The 6,874-nt window shown below is 41.2% G+C and overlaps 1 pseudogene; it reads right to left on the bottom strand.

Moving 5' to 3' along the window:
* The window catches only part of LOC116703251 (vacuolar protein sorting-associated protein 35-like), a 56,791-nt pseudogene that overhangs the window by 2,739 nt on the left and 47,178 nt on the right, over window positions 1-6,874 (bottom strand).

The following is a 6,874-nucleotide window of genomic DNA, read 5'->3' as shown; positions in this document are numbered from 1 at the left end:
GACACTTTCAGGCTTCAAACAAGATATAAAATTTTATTTTTGTGAAGAATCACCAACAAGTGGGACACAATTGTGAAGTGAACGAATCTTTGATTTTTACCTTTTTAGCAAATAAAAAACTGAAAAGTGGTGCGTGCAAAATTATCGGCCCCTTGCGTTAATACTTTGTAGACCCACCTTTTGCTGCGATTACAGCTGTAAGTTGCTTGGGGTATGTCTATCAGTCTTGCACATCGAGAAGACTGTCTTGCCCTTCTTCCTACAAAACACTGGAGCTCAGTGAGTTGATGAAGAGCGTTTGTGAACAGCAGTTTTCAGTTCTTTCCACGATTCTCGATTGGATTCAGGTCTGGACTTTGACTTGGACATTCTAACACTGGAATCGTTTACTTGTGAACCATTCCTTTGTATTTTGCCGTATGTTTGGGATCATTGTCTTGTTGGAAGATAAATCTCCGTCCCAGTTCAGGTCTTTTGCAGACTCCAACAGGTTTCATCCAGAATGTCCTGTATTTGGCTGTATCCATCTTCCCCTCAATTTTAACCATTTCCCTGTCCCTGCTGAAGAAAAGCAGCCCAAACCATGATGCTGCCCCACGTTTGACAGTGGGGATGGTGTGTTGAGGGTGATGAGCTGTGTTGCTTTTACGCCAAACATATTGTTTGCATTGCTGCCAAAAGTATATTTTGGTTTCATCTGACCAGAGCACCTTCTTCCACATGTTTGGTGTCTCAGGTGGCTTGTGGCAAACTTTAGAGACTTTTTATGGATATCTTTGAGAAATGGCTTTCTTCTTGCCACTCTTCCATGAAGGCCAGATTTGTGCAGTGTACGACTGATTGTTGTCCTATGGACAGACTGTCCCACCTCAGCTGTAGTTCTCTGCAGTTCATCCAGAGTGTCAGGGGCCTCTTGGCTGCATCTCTGATCGTCCTCTCCTTGTCTGAGCTGAAAGTTTACAGGACGGCCAGGTCTTGGTAGATTTGCAGTGGTCTGATACTCCTTCCATTTCAAAATGATCGCTTGCCAGTGCTCCTTGGGATGTTTAAGCTTGGGAAATGTTTTTTGTATCCAAATCCGGCTTTAAACTTCTCCACAACAGTATTACGGACCTGCCTGGTGTGTTCCTTGGTCTTCATGATCCCTCTGCACTTTCAACAGAACCCTGAGACTATCATAGAGCAGGTGCATTTATACAGAGACTTGATCACACACAGGTGGATTCTATTTATCACCATCAGTCATTTAGGACAACATTGGATCGTTCAGAGATCCTCGCTGAACTTCTGGAGTGAGTTTGCGGCACTGAAAGTAAAGGGCCGAATATTTTTGCACGCACACTTTTCAGTTTATTCGCTAAAATAGTTTGAAATATCCAATAGATGTCAAAGGTTAAAAGTTCAAGGGGCCGATACTTTCGCAAGGCACTGTAGATGGCTACCTTCAGCTCAGCTCTCTGCTTGACTCGTTCTGTTTGGAGACTGTGAACCCAATGTCCGTGAGCCTCATGAGGAGAACGGTGCTGCATTTTTTAAATGTTTTTCTGTGCTAGCATGCTGTACGAGGTCTGCATGGTGCAACAGATTTCGCACTTACAAAACCTGCACAGTGCTTTTGAGTCGTCCCGGCGGGTTGAATCCATTCCTTCAGTCCTTTTTCTTTCTCCCAGTCTTTGTTGTATTTTTTGCCGTATTTTGCCCGATTTGTCCCGGGCATGCTCCAAAACTCTCCTAACTACGTCCAGTCACGACCATAGACAGTTATCGCTGTCAAAGTGACGACAAAATGAATGGCAGTCAACCATGAACCTGACGGAACGTTAGTTTTTGGTTTAGTTCAAACTAACCTTTAGAGAACCAAAAGCTAACGTCCCTAAACATTCTGTGTTAGTGGGGTAATGGCTGCTAACATCAAAATTGCACCACAGGGAGCTTCACTTAGAGAGAAGAGGCTAAAAAAATCTATTTCGTCTTCATTGGTCGCGAGACTCGAGACTCACGCGTATTTTCATTTCATTTTATTTTCATTTTCTAACCGAAAAAAACAGATTGCCCTGCTCTGCTTCTGATTGGCTGGTAGCCTACTCATGCCATCTGGGCCAGAGCCAATTAGAAGTACGAAAAAACTCGCGTCTCCTGTGTTATGGGGAAAGGGGAGGGATAAGGTAACAGGCAAGACAAACTCCTACTTTAAATACTGCTTATGGAGCTGGGAACAAGCCCAAATAAGCAACTACACTTTAGCAACAAGCCCAAAAAAAACGCAACCCGCAACTACCAATTTTGTAAGCGACTTTACAAAAAACAGCCCAAGTCGCTTATAATAAGCGGACTTGCCAACTATGAAAACAGCTTCTAATAGACTGGTCTTCATCCAGTTTGTCACCCCGATGCAAATAAAGTGCCGATTTGAGTTGCCATGTGTCTCTTTGCAAGACAAGAGACTTGTGTAATGTTATACAGTAAAAATTGACCTACTTAACGAGTTCATTCACTGCTGGCTACAATTTTGCATCAAACACAACAAAGGCTGTCAGTTGAATGGCGTTTTGATCTAACGTTAGAATCAAACAATCATAGATTGCTAAAACGTTTTGATATGATTTCCATCTTCTGTTATCGTTTGTAATGAGAAATTTCATAGATTTAATTATTTCACGTTATGCCGTAAATGCCCGTTATGACTGTCCAACCTCTCCCCCAATGTCAGCTAGGATCCATCCAACCGCCCTGCAACCTCCAAACAATGAGATGTGAAAGTATGCTTTGAATTTGGTACACATGACCCAACATGAAACTGGATGAAAAGTTAAACATTTAATGATAGGCCTTTTATTTGCTTTTAATAATCATAATTGCTTTGGCTTTTTCAGGAAAAAAAAACCATGAAGACTCACATGTTAACACAGATGTTAGAACACTTATGGTCACTTACTGTATATAAATACAATGGTACTTTATTCATATGCTGTTGTAAAAACAATGCAAATATGTATTTGTAATTATTTTATTTCAGCAAATGACAATGAGAATTGCTTTTTCTGTATCTGATTTACAAGAGGTTTCCACACGATTTAAAAAGGGGAGAGAACATGGTCAATCCCTCTCCAACAAATCAACAATAGCTAAGAAGAGAAATCAGCAGACACTCTCAGAAGCTGCACACACATCAGTAGGTTCCAGTATGGGAACTTGTCAACTTGCAGACAATCCTGAGGAATCTCTGCACCCCCCACAGGAGACTAACCCCAAACAACAGTGTTGCCAAGCAACAAAATTTAATTGATCAACAAAATTGGAAATAGTTATGACATTGTAATTGGTGCGATCCATGTAGAGTAAACTGAAAACCAGGCCTTGTAGTACAAGCACACTAAAGCATGCAAACACATGCCCCAGTTCTGGACAAAAATCAGTAATACAAGAAATGGAGTCCATAGAGTTGATATTAGAAAGAAGCACTGCTAAGCATGAGAGGATCTTGTAAAAATATGACAATTTTACCAACCTATGAACCCCTAGATTTGTAGGTTAATTGTTATTCTTCCCAGCTGGGACAGCAGAACTGGATCATGCAAAATGCTGCACAATTTAATTGACCGACCAGATGATAAAGACGCGCTGTTCAAAAACATCAGTTTTTAATGGAAACAACATGGTTTGCACTGTTCCTGTGGGGCCAAGTTGGCACATGCTTCCATTTAGATGGTCTCATTTGGTTGGTCCGACCAGTTTAAAATGGCTACAAAACCATCCTAAGGAACAGCAGAGTTAGGGGTTATTTGTATGCAATACACCAATACTAGATCCTGTAGCCGTTTACACTCACGCCAATACATTCACTTCTCGATATGGAAAGATGTGAACAAGTGAAGGGTTGTGACTCAGCAGGTACACCTACAACACTAGTAATCTACTATCGACAATCAAATGATACAGGTTAAAGACAAATTACAAAGCAGAAATTCATAAGGATGGTGCCTACAACTTGCTACAAGTGCACGTTAAGCTTAGTGCAGTGTTGCTGGCACACTGCTTCTCAAAATGTAACATTTCCTACCTGTTGCAGAAAACCGTTCTGCTAGTAAGGGACGGTGAAGAGGAAATGAAGCAGAAAAATGAATAATAATGAAGAAGTGAGTACTTTAGCTCTACTTGATATTTATTTGTATTCCCGCCATAGGATGGCATTTTGTAGTTTTGTGAGTGTGTTGCGCTGTCGTAAATTTATAATATGTGAAACATCTATGATGGACTTCAAATCCTTCCAACCTGCGTGAGTTTTAAAGGACCAGGCCCTCTAGCGGGGCCCTCAGACTCGGGGACTCCCTCTGCAGGCGAAGATGCTCCTGTTTTGTGGAAGTGTTTGTTGATCTGCTCAGTTTCCTCACTCGCCTCCAGGTTGGGAAGTCTTCTCTGATCTTCTGATGAGCTGGTTTAATACCTGGACAGTCACTGGACAGGTGGAAATGAGCAGTGTAAGAGTTCCGTTTGTAGGGTAATATATACATGTTTTTATGGACTGCATTCACATCCATTGGAAGTGACCATGTCTTTTTTGTTTTGAAGGTTAAAGCAAAGATGTTGGAGGACTTATGTGCACAGTGCTCATTTAAAGCCATCAGAATGACAAAACTGAAAACAAATCGGTTTCTTGTCCTGACATTCTCAAACCAAGTTACTGCAGAGAACAACCTAACCTGGGTACTTAACGCCATTTAAACCTGACAGTTGCTAACAACACAGCTGGAACATTGGAACAGTGTCTTAACCATGTTGACATTTGTGGTGCCTACCCCGCATCGTTTTCTCTCTCATAGAGCAGATGTATCTGTTGAGGATTTCAATGAAAAGCTGGACTTGCAGCGATGGGTCCATACACTGGTTGGCAATCTTCAGGGCTTTCTTTAGACACTCCATCACCCGCTTACCATCGCGGATCTAATAATGCAACATCAGTACTTAGCAATGACAGCAGTGGAAACTGATCAAGTGAATCAAAATGTGTCGAACAATGATCTAGCAAACTCAAAGTAAAATAGTATATAGTATATTATTGAAGGATAATTGATCAAAATCTAAAAAGACAGAAATACTTCTGTCCAATTGTCTGCATTTTTCATTAGAATATTTTGAGGTGTCCTGGTAGAACCGGGTTAAGTAATAACCATGTATAGTACACCCCGGTTCAAACCTACTCAGGACCTTGTTACATAGTCTTCACCACTAGCTTCCTCCTCCCATTTCCTGTCTAATGTCTATCTAATAAAGACAAAACTGCCCAAAAAATAAACATTATAATGTGACACGTTAACACAGGCTATGCATCTAATGTCCAGTAAATGCACTGCTTGCTAAGATGGACAACTGAACACTTTTACAGTGTCATTTATCGTCCCATTTATGTATAATCTGTTTACTCCTTGACTGCTGCAGGTCCCTCCCGATTGTGTTGGTGCCATATTACCATCAACAAGCTTTCTCCAGTGAGTATACTGGTGGGATCTAGTACAGCACAGCACTTTTAGTTCCTTTGCAGGTAAAAAGATTTTTTTCAGCTTATAGTGTTGAAATAGCATTTGTTATAAAACAATTCCACACACCTCTTCACCATTTTTTCAGTGCTCGCGACCTGACCAAAAGAGAGGGCGCAGATACTGACGGCTCGGCACTGGTCAGGCTTCTTCAGCAGTTTGGAGGCAGCCAGTGCACACTGAGTCCTCAGCGGCTCATGGTTTTCCTCGCTGAACACTCGCATTCGCTCAAAGGTACCAATGATCGTGTATGGCTGACAACTGGGCTTTAGAGTCACTAATCTCATCTTCGAAGAAGAGGAAGGCCTGGTGAGGGAGATGTATTGAGAAGCAAGAGAAGAATTGCAAAAGGTGGCATGGTAGGCACGAGGGAGAGGAAAAGGAATGAGACTAGACAAAGATTGAAAAGGGAGAGACCAGAGGTTTGGTTGTTCAATATTTGAGAACAAAGTGAAAACATCATGAAGAAATCAGCACAACTGTGTGGAATTTGTAAACAGTTTTGGGGTCTCAGATAGTCAAAACTAAGGCACTCAGTTGCTGTGCTTCTTTCTATGAACTACATCCTAAATTATTTGGCTGTAAAAAAATAAATAAATATATAATCCCACAAATATTTAAATTAGGTCCATGTTTAAGTGTTAACAATAATTCCTTAAACACAAAACAGGATAGAATATAAAATATTTCCAGTTATCATATGTCATCTTTCTTTTGTACTGGAGTTCTACTGACGGCTGAGCGTTAACTCAACTCGGGTCACTTTCAGACCTGCTTTGGTTGTTTTATCCAGGACAAAAGATGAGCTGCTTTCACTATGTAGCCGTGAATACACTGTGTTAGGCTGAATGCTCAAGAGATTTAAAGGTGACTGTTTATTTAAATTTTTTACCTGTGACATGAACTCATAAGCAACAGTCTCGTGGTTCTCAAAACCAATCTCCCCTGCAGCTAGCGACCCCTGGAGGAAGAGTCGAAGAGGCAGCTCGGCAAGCTCCGCTTGATAAGTGCACTAATGGTCTGGTGGGCGAAGGAAAAGATCTTCTGACACTTCTTTTCCCACTTGTCATCCTGATGGGAGACACATTAGGATATACTTTAATAGGATAGACAAAAACTAATCTCTCCTCACACAAACAACAACTCAAAAGGTTGAAAAGTTCAAGGGGGCCGAATACTTTCGCAAGGCACTGTATGTAGCTTGTCACACATCCATTTAATCAATCGATCACCTTGGAGAGTTAATTTGCTCAACTTGTGACAAAGACATCAAAATGCACCAGACAAAATGCACAGCATTGATTAACCATGCCATTGCTCCGTGTATGTTTACAGAACTT

This window comes from Etheostoma spectabile, chromosome 15 (assembly GCF_008692095.1).
Source record: "Etheostoma spectabile isolate EspeVRDwgs_2016 chromosome 15, UIUC_Espe_1.0, whole genome shotgun sequence".
Taxonomy (NCBI): domain Eukaryota; kingdom Metazoa; phylum Chordata; class Actinopteri; order Perciformes; family Percidae; genus Etheostoma; species Etheostoma spectabile.
This window is presented reverse-complemented; position numbering and strand designations above follow the sequence as displayed.